Source organism: Podarcis bocagei (genome assembly GCF_964188305.1).
Source record: "Podarcis bocagei genome assembly, chromosome: 2".
In the NCBI taxonomy this organism is placed as follows: Eukaryota; Metazoa; Chordata; class Lepidosauria; order Squamata; family Lacertidae; genus Podarcis; species Podarcis bocagei.
In genome coordinates this window covers 58,417,586-58,436,973 of record NC_138126.1, presented here as the reverse complement: position 1 = coordinate 58,436,973, position 19,388 = coordinate 58,417,586, and the positions used below count along the sequence as shown (strand labels likewise).

Below are 19,388 nucleotides of genomic sequence, written 5' to 3'. Positions count from 1 at the left end.
TACAAAAGCCTCTGTGAAATAAGTGGGTGGTCTCAGTCACATTCCCGGGCACACATGTCACCATCACAGCCCTGGTCCCACCCTAGTCAGCCCAAGCAGGGATGAGGATGTCTGAAGATCATATCTACCTTATAGGTGTCTGTCTGGGGCAAGAGGGGGGAATGTTAATGGGGAAAATGGGAGCAGATGCAGTAGGCAGGGAAACAGCCTCGTTCAACTGCACCTGTTTTAGGAATTCTGCAGCTGACTTTGCTAAAACTGAGCTAAGAGAATGGCAATGCTAAAAACTACGTCCAAAATGGAAAGCTCACAAAAATAAAATGAAATAAAGAAAGATTTAAAGGGCACATTAGGAGCCTATGATCCCAAGTCTTTCAGGTTGTAGCTGATCAATGTATTTCAGAACTAAGCATTCAATCGGCTGTCTCTCTTAAAACCCTAGTTCTGAACTCATTAAGTCTCTTTCTCTCCCTGGTTTGAAACATGAAAGCTATACAGTATTTTCTTTTAATAAAAAAACTCCCCCCTCTAATCTGTACTCCTCCTTGCTTCCTGCTGTAATTGGAATAGTAGGAGTGGGTGTAGGAGGGCTTGTAAGGGTCCAGGGAAAGTATTTTAATGAGGATAATAGGGAGGGGATGGGCTGAGTCTTCTCTCTTATCTGTTTCTTGTCAAAGATTTTCAGTTGGGATTGCTGTAAATTATGTCTTGGTTTTGAGGTGGCCTTTCTGAACTATTCTGCACTCCTTCACTGTCTTAGAAGCAGTGCCCCTTTCTTTGGCGCAAGTTATCCCTGTCTGACCTTTGCCCTCCCTAGATTGCCTTATTCCCCAGTGCGCCTCTCTGCTGTCTCTGAAAGATCTCAGAATCTGTGGGCAATGTCTCATGTTACCTTTTCTGGACAAGGCTATTAGAGACTTGCCTCCTATGAAGTCACTGGGAGTAAATCCCAGCAGCAAAGTTGGTAAGGTCAGGACAGTGGAATTAGGATGACATCCTTTGGTGTTTTGTTCTTCAGATCAGAGAACAAGCCTTTGTGAGAACAGAAGCATTAATGTGAGTCCAACTATGGTGCACAACCTGCTCTGTACTATTGCTTCTCCATGTGATTTCTTTGCTAGCCTGTTTGGTTATCATGAGTCCATCCCTTTGGTCAGAGCTTGGTGGTGTCTCAAGAATTGAATTATTGAAGAGCATAGATCCAGGACCTCTGTGAAATTATGTGGAGACAAAGGGTAATAATAGTGACATATAAAATGTATATTGTCCCCCACTCTGCAAAATAACATTAACTTTTGGGGCTATCAATATGGTTCTAATTGTTGGTTAGTGAGCTAGTAGCTGAAGACTTCATCTCACTATAAGTTTTTATGGATAATACAAAACACAGGAGATGTGTGTGTCACATTTCCTGTTAGCAACCAGAATCTTGCTGCTCCCTAAACTGGCACAATCAAGTTTTGGTTAACCGTACAATAGGATACTTTGAGCTACAAACATTCCCCTCTCAATAATTGACCAGCATGGCCTTTATTCCCTGTGGAGAAACGGTAGAGCTTATCCAAAACCAAGGGAACGTCAAGATGCTTGAGAAGAACTGAAAAGGGAACACTGTCTCCATATATAAAATGGCCAGCTCACCACAATTCTTTAGCCCTTAACCACAAGACATTACATATTCAATGATAGTGAATTAAAGGAATTTACTGAGGTTAAAGTAAGTGGGAGAAAGTGAAATGGTACAAAACACTGCCCCCCCAAATGCATTTAGGTGGATGTTGGAGGTACACAGTAACTTCTGGACATGCTCAACTATAAAAGGTGAGGTTCTTCCATCAATCACTAATGCCTGCATAATACTGGAGCCGCCAAACTAAAATACCCTGTTTTATCAAACTAAACATTTATGGCTTTGCCCCTGCCTGTCTCCCTTCTAGGTTGGTCCATCAGATCTCTTACTTCCTTGTAGGCAGGTGAACCACCTTGAGATTTTCAGATGAAAGGCAGTATACTAAATAAATAAATAAATAAATAAAACATAAAATAAAAATAAAATAAAGTAAAGTAAAACAAAACAAACCTGGGCATAGGATTGTGCTGCCATGGTGTTCTTACATAAGTTTGCTCTCTTCAGCCTTCTTTTGCTGTTCCTCCACTTCAAAGTTCTTACTGAGGTGTATTTTAGGACTGATTTAGCTAACTTTGGAATATGATCACCTCTCATTTATCCTTGTTAATTCAGTATTTCAAATACAGGAACTTGGAACAAAAGCAGATTGCTGTGTGGGCTCTCCTCCCTTGAATGGGCTCTTTCTGCAATCTTCCATGAGGTTGTAGTATTTTTAGGAAGAAGCAGCTCTAAGAATCTAGGAGCCAAGATTGGCAATAAATCTTATTTCCTACTGTAAACTGTCTCCAATATGTTACCAGAAGAATGGAAAGGTTGGTGTTTGGAGAAAGAAAGTAAATGATGAGAGGATCCTATTTTATAGTTATACAATTGTGGCTATACAATATAGAACATCATCAGTCATTGTCTCGTGACCAATTAAGTATTTCCCATGTGGTGGTTACAATCATTAGGATAATTCTGGTCACATGACAAATCATGCGCTACTGTGCTTCTGCAGCTGCTTGGTAATTCAGGAAAGTTTAACAGGAAAACATGTACCTTGCTGCACATGTACTATAGTAAAGTGATTACAGAGCAAATAAATCTCCTCTTCACAAAAAAGAAAAGGCTGTAGCAAAATATTCATTTTCCCCCATCTCTCTCCCCATAAAGAAAGTGGAATTTTGAAAAAAGTTAGCATTTCCTAAAGGCTCCTGCCAACCTTAAAGCAAATGTGCTTTTATTTCCTCTTAGCTTGCTTTTGAGAACAATTTTTCAGATGAGTATAGAGAAGTATGCACACCTTGAGGGAACTGGTAAATTAGAATTATCCTTTAAAATGTGCAGGAGATAGCATCTAATGAAGAGAGAGAAACATATTTCAGATTGTTCTGTATGGTGCTCAAGGATTTGTGGAAAACTGATTTTTGCTTGACCAGTTTTCATGGAAACATCATTCATGGAATCATAGAACTGTCAAGTTGGAAAGGACCACAAAGGTCATCTAGTCAAACCCCTGCAATGCAGGAATCTTTATGTGCAACACTGGGCTCGAACCCACAACCCTGAGATGTAGAGTTGATTGTGAGAGGCAGTAGAACAGGCAAATCTACTGGGTTTATATTTCTTTATCTGGAACATTTTTCAGGTGGTGATGATGGGATTGCCAGATGGGTGTCTTTATTTTCCTTTAGGAATTAGGATTGTTGTTCTAAAACATAGCCCCAACCCAAAAATTATGTGGTGCAGCAGTGGGCTGCAAACATGCTGTTATGTGCAAGGGTCTGCTTTCATACTTTAGTAAACAGGTGGTCAGAACACTTCTTATTACTGAAGGGACTGGAATGAGTCCCCCACCTCTCCAAAAAGCAATCAGCACAGATAAAGCTGACAGACATGACTACCAGCTTGGTTCAAAGCTATATGTACGTAGTCCAAATCCAGCAATGCAGCCTTATGTGCCATGTGTTGGATTCAGCAAATGGGTCAACAAGTGCAGAATCTTTATCTTTATTTAATTTCTATCCTGCTTTTTCTCTAAGGAACCCTGGCAAGCTGAAAAACTTGTGCTGATGGAACAATGGAAACCTTAGTAATATAGGCACCCTTGCCGTAGGATACAGTACTTCTGTTACTGAGATGAATTACCAGCTCTCTTGACAGTTTCTTTAGCACTGTGGTTAAGTTATTATCCCATCTGAAGGCAGCAACCTCTTGTGTGCTGGTGGAAACATATTTTGGTGATTTGAGACCTTGTGCCAGCAAAGTCCTAGTACCAGGCTGTGTGTGTCCCCAAATTCTAGAATCTGAGGAATTGATAGACTATGGTGATAATAGTTTATCAACCAACAAATATGGCTGGCACTTTACAAGATGAAATGAAACATCTTTATTTAACAGTGTAAGAATCCTTTGATTATAGCAATACATTTAATTAGTTCAAGTGAAAGTCAATCTCATCCAGACAGTTTAGTAGTCTGGTAAAGACAGATAAAATGTGACAGAATACAAAGACTGGTTTTCTTGATGTCAAATGGAGCAGCCTGTGGCTGACAGGATAACTGAAGAGAAACATTCTCCCCCCCCCCCAGCAAAGATGTAGCCTGGAAAATCACTTTAGAGTTACTGATGAAACTTGGATCAGTATAACCATAGGGGCTCCTTACCCTATATATATACAAAGTCTTAACCTTATCATTAAATGCACTGACCCTAAAGAAAGGCATTAGTGGAGACAGCAATAAAAACAGGCTTAGCCAGGAGTTTTCCATTATAATATGTGACAAACTGATGGAAATTTAATTTTTATTTTGGCTCCTTTTATTAGAATATCTTGGGATAAGAATAATTGAATTGCAGAGCCCTTGAGAAAGCTGGAAAGGTAAGCATGGCTTCTTAATTGTTACATTTTACACTTCTTCCAAAGATGCTAACAGCATTGCAGCTTCACAACAACCTTGTTAGGTAGGTTACACAGAAAGATAGGAACTTGTCCACCATCTCCCAGTGAGATTCATACGTGACAGCTGATTCACATTTGCCCCAGGTAATCAGTGTGTTTATAGTGCTAACCTGAAGAATTCATACATGCCCCCACTCAGGGACAGAACTGGGGAACCATAATTGGCTCTCAGTTCCTTGGCACATGTCCTTGACTGTTTTGGAGATACATATCTCCCCTTCATTCTTTACAGTCCGTGCTTGGCACTACAAATACTAGTTCACATATGAAAGTATCTTGACTGCATGAACTATGAATCAGCCCTTAGCAGAAATCTGAACCTGGGTTTATCTCATCCCAAACCAAGTCTAACCTTTGTACCACACTGGCACTCCTAGGGCTTGTAGCTTTAGAAATGTTCTCTCTGTGTTTTGAGTCTTTCCCATTCTCCCACTGCTGCGGCCAACAAGGGGGGAAATGCCATTCTTGCCTTCTGCATATTCTCTTAGGAGCTGCAGTTCACCAGGTAGTAACCACTGTAGCTTTCCCCCTCTCTTGCAGAGCCAAGGAGAGGGACTTGGGGATCATAGTACAGCATTTAAAAAATATGGGAAACTGAAAAAGGATGACAATTTGTGATAGTGTGCCTACAATCATAAACATACTTCTATAATTGTATAATGGGTTTAACTTCAGAATAAACATGGATAAGATTGCATTTAGGCTGCAATCCTAAATATACTTACTAGAAAGCAAGTCCCATTAGACACAATAGGATTTCCTACTGAACACACTTGCAGAGTTTAGGGCTGCAGTGTTAACTTCCTAATTTTATGTATATTTACTCAGAAGAAGATGCACATGGGATCAGTCATGGGACTTGCTTTCTCTATACATTCAAAACCTTTTCACACCCTATGGGGCGAAAAATACAGTAATGCATGAAGGGGTTAAGGTCATAGAGTAACCTGTCCCAGCAGGTTTAGCCTTTGTAACTTCCCCTCACCCTGGAAGGAAATAGGTAACCAAGCTTTCGCACCTGGGGGGGAAATAATTTCCCCCCCTTTATTTCCCCCCCAAAAACCTAGTTTGCTCTCTACTTCCTACTGCTTGCCAAGATGTTTCTGCCATGAAATATAAACAGTGTCGACTTGACAATGATGGAAGATTACATATTACATGCAAATTCAAGATTGGTTGGTTATATATCCAACCAATGCCATCAATTTTGACAAAAGTATTACTGCTTCATAAAACAATAAATGAGAAAATACAGAACAATCTAATGAAAAAATACAGAACTCTCCCAACACTGTTTACAAAATAGTGTGTGTGTATGTATACACACACACACACACACACTTTAAAAAACATTGTACTACTCACCTGTCCAAAGCTTTCCTAGTTGAATGCATTCCAGTAAGAGCCAGCTGCGCTGACTTCCACACTACAATCCTGTCTGAAATTCAGCAGGGTCTACTGCATAAGAGGGCAGCAAACAAGCACCTGAAAATTAGAGAGAGACTCCAAAGTAGGGGTGGAGTGTACATGCCATGAGGTCATTTAAAGACAGCCTCCATTCATAAAAATAAGAAGCTGCTAGTTAGCAAGCCATCTGCTCTTCCTCATTCCCAGCCTCTACTCAGTTCTTTGGAATCTACAAAAAAGCATTGAGATCTGATGACACCTTGTGGTGAATTGGTTTTCTAACTATGTAGGTTCTAAATTCAAATTCTGTTCCTGGAACTTTCATGAAACTGCAACCTGGCCATTGCTCATGGTGTTGGTGTTGTTTAGTCGTGTCCAACTCTTTGTGACCCCATGAACCAGAGCATGCCAGGCACTCCTGTCTTGTGGTAGTCAATTTAAAAAACAAACTATTATGAATAAACCAAATGCAACATGCTTTCACCCCCACCCCCCCCATTATGTTAGTACTGTACAATTATCCAAAGTGTGAAACAAGATTTAACATCCCTGGTATTTTTTAATTGAACTGATGGGAAATTGAAGAGCTGAATTATGCACTTATGAAAGCCAAATACAGAAGGCAACTGATTTCCATACTTACACTTTCATTGTTTGATAGTGGATAACCTAGCTATGATTTGAAAGTAGCATGTAGTTCCTGGAAATGGCTCTCCTATCCCCTGCTTTCATTTTAACTACTTGTGGTTAGATGCAGACTGGTTGGATGCAGAGGAATGATGAGAGAAACCAGCTGGCGAACCACCAAGCAGCATTCAAAACTCCCATTGTTCTAGGTGCATTTTGCGACAGGGAATTTCATTAATGCGAGCAGTTTATGAGCTCTGGGAGCACTGCGCCTAAGATTTCAGATTAAAACTGCCACTGCTGGAACGAAAGTAGGACCTTTTTCTGTCTCCCCACTTCCAGCCACTCTCTAAGGACTGGAGACGGGACCCTCATAAGAATAATAGGGGGGTAGGCAGGGAAAGTATGGCTTTATTTTTTGCAGTCTTCAGATGAGAACTAGACCATGTGAAAAATGAATATAAGATTTTAGCTGCAGTTCATTGATTTTCAGCTTTGTATTCTTGTTATAAAAAAGTGCACCTAGACATTATATTGCAGCACCCATAATCAAGGTTTAAGGTGCAACTTAGCTCCTAACTTTCATATCTCAGTTTCTAACACTGCCACCAAGGGAAGAAGGCACAGAGCCCAGGGTGATAAAGTGGTCACAGTGAGAAGAAGGAGAAGACTGGGAAGAGGAGGTGTCAGAAGCTGAGGAGGTAACAGGGCTTAGTGAGCTGGGAGAGTGGCAGTCTGTGGTGGAGAGAAGTCCAGAATCAGAGGCAGACGCTGAAGAAGGAAAATGGGAGGAGGCAGGTCAAGAAGCAGAGATGAGTCAGGCTGGTGAAGAGTCATGGGAGTCTCCTCCTCCTGCTGTGACAAGCCTCCTCGTCCTTTTTTGTGCCAGAACCAGAAGAGGCATAAAAAGAGATTAGCCATGTGCAGACACTGCCTCCAACTGCTTGGGGGGGGGGAAACCCTGGAGAGAAGGGGACTTAGGCAGCTATGGGAAGGTGGGGACTGCTTCATGAGGGAAGACCTGCTGGAGATGATTTATTGAGCTCATTAGACCTTACACTCCTGTGCAGATCATGTGTTTGCTAATTAAGAGTCCAACTTGCACAGTGTGGTTTACTGCTGGCTCACTCCTGACAACTAGGACCTTCTATCAGTGCCTTGGCATTGGATAAACAGTATGATATGTTGGTATGTATGCACTGTAAGTAAACTGAAATAAATATTATTATAACCCAAAAAACATGCCTTTGCTTGACATGACCACTTTGCTGAACTGTCTCAATTTGACCATATTACTGTCGAGTTCCAATTAAGCTCCTCTAAATTCAAGGGATTTATTACTAAATGATTGTGCAAAGGATTTCAGTCTATTTTGTGAAGCACCTTTATAAGCATTTTCCAAGGCCCTGATATGTGATAATTACAGAACATATTATATATGGGAGGAAAATGTTTCCAAAGCAAAACTGGTGATACAAATATAGAAGTATTTGAAAATGATACTATCCTCATTTTTTCCTTTGATTGTCACTCTGGTGGTTTATCATGGCCTCAAACATCTATGCGTTTTCTTTATTATTTCTTCTGCTATATCCTTGCACATAGTATTACAGTATCAATATTGTTTTTCTAGTAGTAATGGACAGCTTCAGCCACAAGGGGTCAGAGTGTTCCTATATTTGAGTAGTTTTCAAGCTATGATCACCATTCTCTTATTGGTACCTGCCCAACTGCATCCAGGATAGAAATACATCAGGCTAAGGATGAGGAACAAAGCTCTCCATCCCTCATCTGCCAAACTCAGTTTGAAAACTTCAGCTGGTATAGAATTCAGTTGCTAGGTTGTTCACTGGGGCAATGCCATACCCTCCAATATTTCTCCAATGAAAATAGGTACTTCCTAAGGAAAAGTGGGACATTCTGAGCTCAAATCAGAAACTGGGATGGCTTATCTAAATCAGGAATGTCCCTGGAAAATAGGGAAACTTGGAGGGTTTGCCATCATCTAAGCTCCCCCCCCTTTTTTTGCAAGAGGTCCAGAGGGCAGCAGCACAAAAATGGGTCTTTTCTGCAGTGGCTCCCTGCTTGTTAATTCTCTCCCCAGGGAGGCTCGCCTGTCTTTATTACATATATCTAGGCACCAGCAAAAACATTTCCCTTCTCTCAGGCCTTTTGCTAATTAAACAATCTATGGCCTTTTAAACTAAGTGGGGGTTATTATTATTATTATTTATTATATTATGTATTTTTGTGTTTTTATATTGTAAACGCCCAGTGACCTTCGGATGAAGGGTGGTACAGAAATTTTAACAAAAATAAAAATTTTGCATCATTTTTGCTCAAAAGCAATATAAATACTGCAACAGGAACCAGTATTCCCTATATCAAGTAATGATATGTCAGTTTTAACTAGTTTTTAAAGGGTTAGAGAGGATCTGTCAAGTGAATCTCCTAAAAAATGAAATTCCAAAAGCAGGCTGATACAACCTAGAATGTCCCTAGATTTCACCGCCAGTGTTTAGGCAGTTGGATACAAGAAAGTCTTCTTGGCAGATCATAAATCAAAGAAGGAAATAAAATGACAAGGTGTTCCATGAGATACCATGGACCCAAATGATTTAGAGCTTTAAAGATTAAATATAGTCTTTTGAATTGTGCAGCAAAACAGTGGTGTTGAACCAAGTGCTTGGGGCTTGGGAGAATGATGCTGAATAGTAGTGTAGGTACTGAGATGATAATAGGGAAGCATGGATAGTACTCTAACTATTGTGACTGCTGCTGAGAGGACACAAAAAAATGGTGAAACCTGTCAATGTTGCAGAAAGGAAGTTGGGGATTAGCAGATTCTAACAGAAATGGCCTGTGTACTGAGCCCAATACTGTCCAAATGAAGAAGAAACAATGAATGCACATGATAAACCAGATAAATGCATATTACAGAAAACATGGCATGTAAACAATGAACAGGCAGGAAGTTCAAATGACAAATGAGTTGGGGTTGAGGTTTCTAGTACTGTAATTTTCACTTTGTGTCCTATTACAAAAGAATTTAAATGACAATGGTTTGAAAGGCAAATATAAGCTAATGGGTGAACAGGAAAAGTATTCAGTGATTTTCATTACACCATCTGTGGACTACTTTTTTCAGTGGATTTAGATAGCTAAAGCCCTACTCATCTTGCAGGGGTTGGTTTTCAAGATGAATAGGGCTTTAGCTATCTAAATCTACTGAAAAAAACTAAACCAATCCCTGTACAGTATATGGCATTTACTGACCTGACTAAGGCCTTCGACACTGTAAATCGTAATGCCCTGTGGACTGTCCTTCTGAAAATTGGCTGCCCAGATAAATTTGTTAACATCCTTTGGCTCCTCCATGATAATATGACAACAACAATCGCAGATAACAATGGCTCTCACAGCGAACTGCTCACAGTGGGATCAGGTGTCAAACAGGGATGTGCTATCGCCCCAACTCTATTTATTATTTTCATTGACATGTTCATACACATTGCCGAAGGGAAACTCCCCACTGGGGTAGAAATCGTGTATCGAACAGATGGAAAGCTCTTTAACTTGAATAGGCTGAAAACAAAGAGTAAGGTTACCATAACTTTTGTCATAGAGCTTCAATATGCTGATGACAACGTTGTGTCCAATGACCTCCAAACCATCCTAAAAAGCTTTGCAGCTTGCTCAACATCCCAAAAACCAAAGTGCTGCACCAACAAGCACAAAACAAGCCCTCTGCAGTGCCACAGATCCAACTTAATGGTGCAACACTGGAAAATGTTAATAATTTTTCCTACCTGGGCAGTTAGCTTTACACAAGAGCCAATAGTGATACTGTAATACAGCATCGCCTGAGCTCTGTGAGTGCAGCTTTCTCCCAATTGAAGTGCAGAGTGTTTGAGGACTGAGACATTCACAGGGAAACCAAAATTCTTGTTTACAAAACTATTGTACTACCAAACTTACTATATACTTGTGAAACATGGACCACTTATAAACACCATCTCCAACTCCTCAAAAGATTCCATCAACAGTGTCTCCAAAAAATTTTATATATCACCTAGGAAGACAAGCAAACTAATGTCAGTGTAATGGAAGAAGCAAAGATCAGTGTCAAAGCAATGATTCTTCAACATCAACTTCATTGGACTGGTCATGTTGTTCGGATGCCTGATTATCGTCTTCCAAAGCAACTACTCTATTCCAAACTTTAAAATGGAAAGTGTACTGTTGGTGGTCAACAAAAGAGGTTTAAAGACTCTCTCAAGGCAAATCTAAAAAAAAGTAGTATAAACATTGACAATTGGGAAACACTGGCCTGTGAGCACTCCAATTGGAGAACAGCCTTTACCAAAGGTATCGTGGACTTTGAAGACACTCAAACTCAGGGCGCAAGAGAGAAACAAGCTAAGAGGAAAGCATGGAAACCTATGTCCCCACTGTGGAAGGACGTGTGGATCCAGAACTGGCCTCCAAAGTCTCTTTCAGACTCACTGTTAAGACTGTGTTCATTGAAGACAATCTTACTCGGCTACAAGTAATCGCCAAAGAAGAAGACTCATCTTGCACTAAAAGTTCTTCTCTGCAGAATTTTACCTCTGGACCAAGTGGTTTTTTGTGTGTGCAGTTTGTATGAATGTAAAGTCATAAACCTAAAGCCATTTTTTGCATCCTGACAGTTTACATGACACACTTTAAAAATATTTCCTGGCAGAAGGAAATTTTAGGGGGATTTTTGGCCCAAAGGCAATTCACCTATTCACTACCTAAATCCAATGATAAACAATAGTTCCCTGACAGTGAAACAAAATTATACATGAATGGGTGTCACCTGATAGTCTAATATAGATTAGTCAAGATAATAATCTCCTCTGGGCATTAATTAGTCCAGATCCAGAGATGCTGGATTCTGCTGAAACAGTTGCTGAGGCTAAGCATGAGCAAAATAACACTTCACTAGCAAGACAACTTCCATAATTTTGAATCGTTGTAAGCTGCCCTGGGGCCTGCTAGGGAAGATTGCATGATAAATTTAATCATAATCATAATCAAAACATCTTGAAGCAGCAATCTCACACTAATTCCAATCTATCATTAGTAGTTTAATATCCCGTCGCCATGTAATTTGCAGTCACATGAAGAATCATGATTGATAAGTGCTCATGTTATGCAGGAGGAAGATCTACTATAATAAGGATTGTTTATAAAAAGAAAATATTAAAATAGTAGGGCAATGTAGTGGAAGATGTCAGTGTAGGATCCTGAAGCCTACAGTTTGCTGCCAATTAGAATCAACATATTTTATTTTATTCCATTTGGAAGGGGAAAACAGGTTTCCAGGTAATGGCATGGTCAGTATCTTTAATGCAGCAATAAATAAATAAATAAATGCTAACATGTAGTTTTCCTCTCTCTAGAATGGAGTAGTTCACCTTAGAAGTTCCTGAAGTATAGTGACTGTTTATTACCCATTGACAAAAGTAGAGAATTAGGCTGATTCTCCAGTTATGGCCACTCCTTGATCAGGACAACCTGTTGCTTGTGCTCTGGTGACCTCCCATCTGGATTACTGTAATGTGCTGTATGTGGGGCTGCCCTTGAACATGGTCCAGAGGCTGCAGCTAGTGCAGAATGCAGCTACTAAACTGGCAAGTGGGGCAGTTTGATTGGACTACATGCAATTGGTCCTGAAAATGCTGCATTGGCTGCCAATGAACTACTGGGCTCAATTCAAGGTGTTAGTACTAGCATGTGAAGTCCTAAATGACTTGGGACCCAAAAGAGCTCCTTCATAATATCAACCATCTCAGACACTGCAGTCAGCAGGTGAGGGTTTGTTGGCCATGCTTAGTTGCACTGACCCATGACAGGGCATTTTCAGTGACACTTCCCCATTTGTGAATGCCCTCCCTTAGTGAGGGTCTGTCTCATTACTGACTTTCAGGAGGAATTTAAAAACATTCCTGTTTACTCAAACCTTTGGTGGCTGGAAGATACTGTTCCTGGCAACTTTGAAATCACTGGTTGAGACAATGTTTTTAACTGTCTTTAGAGTTTTTAAAACCGTTTTTAGAATGCTTTATTTTATTCTTAAATTATTGATATGTCTGCCACCCTGGTCTCCTCCAGGAGGAAGGACAGGATACAAATTGGATAAACAAATAAGAAGAGCAGTGCTTGATCAGAACGAAGTTCTACCTAGTCTAGCATCCTTTCCCCCCCAAAGAGGTTAACTATGTGTCCAGAAAACACCATCAGGATTTGAGGCCAACAGCTGTCAATGTGCTGCTGTCACCCAGCAACTGATATTCTGTGACATGCTTCCTCTGAACATTTAGCTATCATGATATACCTACTCTTCTTGATTTTTTTATTTCCCCTTTCAAGTAATATATTTTTGTGCTTGAAACAGAGAGGGATTATGTCATATACAGGAATATCCTGGATTGTTGTGATTTCTCTCTGCTAGTAAGGCAGTTACAAGTGAAACTCAAGGGTTAGTTTCTAGGTATATATAACTCAGTGGTAGACCCACATTCTTTATCCAGAAATCCTAGGTTCATTCTTTGGTGTTTCTAGTTAAAAGGAATTCAGATAGTAGGATTAGGGAAAATGTGTACATGAGGCCTTGAGAGAGCCATGTCTGGTCAGAGTAGATAGTGCTGGATTAGAGGATCCAAATAGCTCATGTTTCATAGTTACTAATTTGCCTAGAAGAGCCAGATCATTTGAGATTAATTATTCTGTTTAGAAGCACAAGTGCCTCCCCACGAAAAAACTTCTCTATTGGGAACCTACAGTGCTTCTCTGGGATCTATCACCCAAGACAATTCTTTCCACTAAGATGTGTTCCTCAGTACTTAATATACATTTCTAATGATCATTGGGCTTTGTCAAGGTCACAAGCCTTATTTTGTCTTGCTAGGTATTTTCCAAGTGAATTAAGAAACTGACACTGATCCCAAGTTGTGGATCAGGGCAAGTTGTAAGCGAACTCTCCAACTGGATAGGCTATTTTGGCTTAGGCAAGCAATATGTAAGCACACAAATTAGCAATTGCCTAGGGCTGACACAGTGTCTAGACTGCCTGGGCACGAGATCCAAACCTGAATGTACTTGTTCTCTTCTCCCCAGACTAGTTTGCTATCTGCTAGGTTCAATCTTCTGCTGTAAGGTCCTAAACCTTCTTTTCCTGGCAAAGTTCCTGAAGAGCCTCATGGCAAGCAGAAATCCTACAGGTGCAGCAGCACTGTTCAACAGGGTGGCAGGGATGGGTAAAGCTGAACCTGTTGAATTGCTGCTTGTTAAGCCCAGGACTCCGGTTCAAAACTTAATGGTAGTTACTGTATTCTGAACTGGATTGAGGATGTGTGTTGCGACTCCAGAGGTTTAAAGCTGCCTTTTCCTTAGTCAGGGCTCCCCTACTCTTCTTTTAACAGCTACCTGAGAGGAGGATATATTAGCCAACGAAGCTTTTCCTTGCGCAGAACTGAAGAGACACCTGCTGAATTTCCTACTGTCTGAGGCGGCTGAAAGGCAAAGGGAGACTGTGAGGTAAAAAATAAAAAATAAAAGTGGCAACTTGACGGGGCCCATTTCCCCTCACGTACAGCCGAGGTGCTCGGTGACGGTGAGGCGGCTGCTATAAAACAACCTCCTTTAATAAAAACAGGCGGAGGAAGCGCTCTCTCAGCGACGTAGCCACCCTGAACCGCCGCCGCCGCTTCCTCGGCAGCTGCTTCCCTTTCCCGCCCTGTGGCGCTGAGGCCACTTGCCCTCATACTGGCGGCAGCGGCTTCCCGCCGACGTCGAGCTCCACCCCATCCCGCGGGGCTGAGCCCGGCGCGGCGCGCTCCCGGATTGGGGCGAGGACGCGCCTCCCAACCGCCGAGCCAGGCGCGCCCCCGAGGTTTAGCCTCAGTCCGTGACTGAGGCGGGAGCTGCCAGTTGAGTCCCGAGCGCCGGCTCCGCTGTTCCTGCTGCTGTGTGAGTTGGGGGGCGGGCGGGAAACAGAGAGAGCCTCGCAGGGAGGAGGTGGTGTTTGGAACTGAGGAGATCCCGGTCACTGGATCCCGGGGTCGGGGGGGGGAGGCGTAAGAAGGGAAGGGGCCGAAAACCGGAGGAGATCCCCAAGGAATCTGTTTCCTGTGGCATAGGCGGCAGTGGATTGCTTCTGCTGGGGGGAGGTGGAGCGGGGGAAGGAGGATTCGCGAGAGTGGATCCCTGCGATGTTAGCTGACGCCCCTTGGAAGATCTTGAGGAAGAGCCGGGGGCGGTGAGAGGGGAAACCTTTGAAGGAGGAGTGGAAGGGGCTGATCTTTGGCACAGAAGGTTTTTTTGGGAAGCCTGCCAGTCAGTGGATGATGAGGAAGATGGATATGGAAAGCGGGGAAAGTGACACCATGGAAGATAGGAGGACATTAAAACAGCGTGTGTCTTAGTGGAGGAGATTGTCTTGCGTGGATTCCAGTGGAGGAGAGAGTGGGCTCCCTATCGAACCCTATGACTAACACCTGCTACACAAACAAACAAACAAACAAACACATGCCATCTTCTGTTTCTGAACGGGAAAAGTAATCTGGAAATGTGGGGGTTGGGGAGATGCAAAACCGGCTAGAATACATTTGTAGTAGAAGTAACCAACACTCCATGTGGATGTGGTGCTAGCTGGGTATGGTGGATTGCAATGGAAACAGAAATAGTTTGGATCCCAATAATAAGAGATCTTGGGAAGCACACCTTTTCTAACTGCTATGGACCAGTGGAGGCCTCGCATGCGTTCATCTGGTCCAGTAAATATTAGTAATATGCCTTGTTCTAAGTGGCTCTCAAGGGAGTGGATCATACTGTAGGTTGAGGGTTTTCTTTAGCAAACAAAAAGCACCAGCCCAAACAATCCTTTAATTTCTGTTTAAAGTGGGAAGAAATAAACAACATGCAAATAAGGCTCTCAGGTTTTCCCATTTTTTCTTCTCCCAATAACTGGTTTGAAACTCAATTCCTTGATGGTTAAAAGCACAGGAGAATAATGCAAAGTAACTGTAACAAGTACAACTTCAATAATAATAATAATAATAATTTTTTATTTATACCCCGCCCTCCCCAGCCAAGGCCGGGCTCAGAGCGGCTTACAAGCAATAATAAAAACAAGATGAGTGATTACAACTTAAAAACAAAAATAAAATACAACATTAAAATAATGGAACATTAAAATATTAAAATGGAGCCTCATTGCAGGAGAAGGAAAAGAAAAAAGAAAAAGGGGGCGGAGGGAATCAAATTGGCTCCAATCCAAAGGCCAGGCGGAACAACTCTGTCTTACAGGCCCTGCGGAAAGAGATCAGATCCTGCAGGGCCCTGGTCTCATGAGACAGAGCGTTCCACCAAGTTGGGGCCAGTGCTGAAAAGGCCCTGGCTCTGGTTGAAGCCAATCTAACTTCCTTAGGGCCTGGGACCACTAGGGTGTTGTTATTTATGGACCTTGAGGCTTTCCGTGGGGCATACCAGGCGAGGCGGTCCCGTAGGTACGAGGGTCCTAGGCCGTGAAGGGCTTTAAAGGTCAAAAGCAGCACCTTAAATCTGACCCTGTACTCCACCGGGAGCCAGTGCAGCTTGAAAAGCACTGGATGAATATGCTCCCATGGCAGAGACGCTGTGAGGAGCCTCGCTGCAGCATTCTGTACCCGCTGGAGTTTCTTGGACAGCTTCAAGGGCAGCCCCGCGTAGAGCGAGTTACAGTAGTCAAGCCTGGAGATGACTGTCGCATGGATCACTGTGGCCAGGTCGGGGCGGGAAAGGTAAGGGACCAACTGCACTGTAAGTGCCTCTGCATCCCAGGTACAGCTTTTGGTGCTAAATTTTTGCTTGTTGCATAGCTAAGGCACAAGAACCCCCCCCCCCAAACTGAAAGAGAGATGGCAAACCTAGCAAATCTTGGGGTGTGTGAGGAAATTAACATCCTTGCCTCACTGCCACCCTAGCATTTTCATTAATTAATTCATATCTTATTTGTTTGCATACTTGGAAGTATGCATATGATTGCAGCCATGTGTCCCAATCTTAAGCATGTTTACTTGGAAGTAAATCCCTCTGAATTTAATCAAGATTTGCTCTCCATCATTAATACAACTGATTTTTCTTCCCTCAGCATTTTTAAACTAAATATATTTTTCAGCTTCTTGCATCATATTCTGGACCTTTTATTTGGAAGGATGTGGGCTCAAAGTTTTTGTTTACAGTCTGAGTGTTTCACCTGGCTATAAGACAAGGATGGGAGCCTCCATTGATTTTATTATTTATTTATTTATTTATTTATTTATTTATTTATTTATTATAGCCCGCCCATCTGGCTGGGTTTCCCCAGCCACTCTGGGCGGCTTCCAACAAAGATTAAAAATACATTAAAACATCAGTCATTAAAAACTTTCCTAAACAGGGCTGCCTTCAGGTGTTTTCTAAATGTCGTATAGTTGTTTATCTCTTTGACATCTGATGGGAGGGCATTCCACAGGGCGGGCGCCACTACTGAGCAGGCCCTCTGCCTGGTTCCCTGTAACCTCACTTCTCACAGTGAGGGAACCGCCAGAAGGCCCTTGGCGCTGGATCTCAGTGTCCGGGCAGAACGATGGGGGTGGAGACGCTCTTTCAGGTATACTGTGCCAAGGCCGTTTAGAGCTTTAAAGGTCAACACCAACACTTTGAATTGTGCTCGGAAATGTACTCCCATCCTCACAGATTGGGCAGTTGAGGGGGATTGATACTTGGGAAGAGGCTGGAAATCTTTAGCTGATGTAACATGATTTAAATGCTGTTCCAGCTCCCCTCTTATCCAGTAGTTTAGGGCCTTGGGAAGGTGCATTGGCTTTCACAGATCACATTTGAATGGAAAATTCCTGTTTATGCTGGCTAGGAAAACCGGGTGGACAAGTCCTAATAACCTGGTTTATAACCAGTACTGCTGTTTTGATTACATTGTGGACTAGTCCCAAAGGTTCATTTGACTATGGTTGTTTAGTCTTTATTTGCAGTTGTAGCAATCTGTTTCTGTCTTGGCAATTAGCACTATGGATGTCACAAATGGAGGAGTATGGTTCATCTAGGTGGAGTTTGAGTTTTCCATGCAAGACTCTGGTAAAAATATTTGGGCTCTTGATCACGCTGCTCTATAGCACAAAGATGACACATAGACATACTTGCTTCTAAATAAATACTGTTCCAAAGGTTTTGCTTAAACCATTCCTAGTTCTTTAAGGAATTGTAGTAAAAGTGCATGCTGGCTTTATGAGCGTGCACGAGCACTGTGATCTCATCAAGCTGGTACACATGAACCAGGAAGTAGAATACAGCTGAAATAAACAGGATCAGCTGGGAGAAACCAAACAGCTCTATGAGAAGAGGGATGAATGTAATTGTGTAGCAGATTTATTTTCCAGTAGCTAACAATAGCAACTGAACTTAAATACTTGGTGATATTTTCTGCTTTTCATACAATACTGAATTCAGGAGCCTTGATTATATCAGTTCTCTAGAGTAAGTTCTCTCTCTCTCTCTCTTGTTTGTGTAGAATGTGTTGTATCTAGGGAATATATTATCAGTGTCTCAGGTTTTTCTAGGGAATATATTATCAGTGTCTTAGGTTTTTCACCCTGAATTAGAAATAAAAGCATGAAGGGTTAAAATCCATTTATGTGGGTTTAAACTGAGATGAACTGGCTGCTGTTATCACCATTAAAAGGGAATGCAGAACCTATTCCTAGTTAAACAGTGACAATTGTACAGAACAGGATCAGATTGGAATTAAACTGCAGCTCAAATTACTGGTATGGTGTCTTTAAACTAAACTTATTTACTTGCTTATTTAAAATGGTATCCTGCCATTCTTGTCAAAGACAACCCACAGTGGCTTACATCATAGAAATTAAAATGTAAGGGTCTGATGGAGCAATCCTGGTGAAGCTAAGCAGATCTAAGGTTGGGTGGTGCCTAGAAGTGGGGGCTGCTTGTGGGATCCCTATGTAAGTAAGCCTCCTGGAATTATTGAAAGAAAGTTGTGCTATGAATGCTAGAGAATTTAGTGTGTGCTCATTTTCTTTTTGCAGGAAATACACAGTGTAAAAAAAGCCACAACTTTTAAAAAACTGATGTAGAAGTTAAAACAAAAACCTCAGTGTTAAAGTATTTTCACATTCACTTCTTGTCAGAATTCAAAGTTTCTGAATTACCGAAACCACTGGACAGAGACAAGAAAATGAGATTGTTTTACATACATATTAGTTCTGTGCATATTTGTGGAGAAGTGAACCCCCTGAGCGTATATATCATGTAAGATTGCAGCCTTACTTTGACGGTGTCACTTGCAGGTATTGTAATTGCACTATGAAATGGGTAGACCCACGGGGGAAAAATCACAGCTTATGTTTATAGTTGTGCTACCTTTTTATTGTTACATTTTAATGTTCAGATCTTGATCTTTCCAGAGGCATCTGGTTGGTCGTTGTAGGGAACTGGATGCTAGACTAGATAAGCGTTTGGTCTTATCCAGAGGACCCTTGTTCTAATGTGGGGCCTCATACGTGGGGTTTTTTGTTTGTTTGCTTTGAAGGAGGAAGGAGAGGCAGGGCAGATTTCCCCTTGTTTTCCCATTTCTTTCTTTGCATGCTCCTTACTCTGCTGTATCTGAGGAGGTGTGTGCGTGGAAATGGTCTTTTCTGTGCTTATCACTTGCTTGATCTGGAACCTTGTCTATAACTTGGCTGCAGGCGTGAAACT

The 19,388-nt window shown here is 41.7% G+C and overlaps 2 protein-coding genes across 11 annotated transcripts in view; one reads left to right on the top strand and one right to left on the bottom strand.

Moving 5' to 3' along the window:
• Nucleotides 1–14,395, bottom strand: part of LOC308577489 (semaphorin-3D-like) — a 60,920-nt gene extending 46,525 nt beyond the window's left edge. For 3 of the 7 annotated variants that reach the window (XM_081177707.1, XM_081177705.1, XM_081177713.1), the window contains exons 1-3: nt 14,064–14,395; nt 10,587–10,680; nt 5,940–6,059 (exon numbers count right to left, since the gene is read on the bottom strand). The gene's annotated coding sequence lies outside the window, so the exon portion shown is untranslated. The other 4 variants (XM_081177706.1, XM_081177710.1, XM_081177709.1 and 1 more) reach the window with 4 other exon arrangements.
• A 97-nt stretch (nt 14,396–14,492) lies between these two features.
• TEX264 (testis expressed 264, ER-phagy receptor) overlaps nt 14,493–19,388 on the top strand; it is a 161,704-nt gene continuing 156,808 nt past the window's right edge. For 2 of the 4 annotated variants that reach the window (XM_081178055.1, XM_081178052.1), the window contains exon 1: nt 14,493–14,606. The gene's annotated coding sequence lies outside the window, so the exon portion shown is untranslated. Of the gene's footprint in view, nt 14,607–14,823; nt 14,896–17,961; nt 18,150–19,388 lie in introns of those variants that run through there. The other 2 variants (XM_081178054.1, XM_081178053.1) reach the window with 2 other exon arrangements.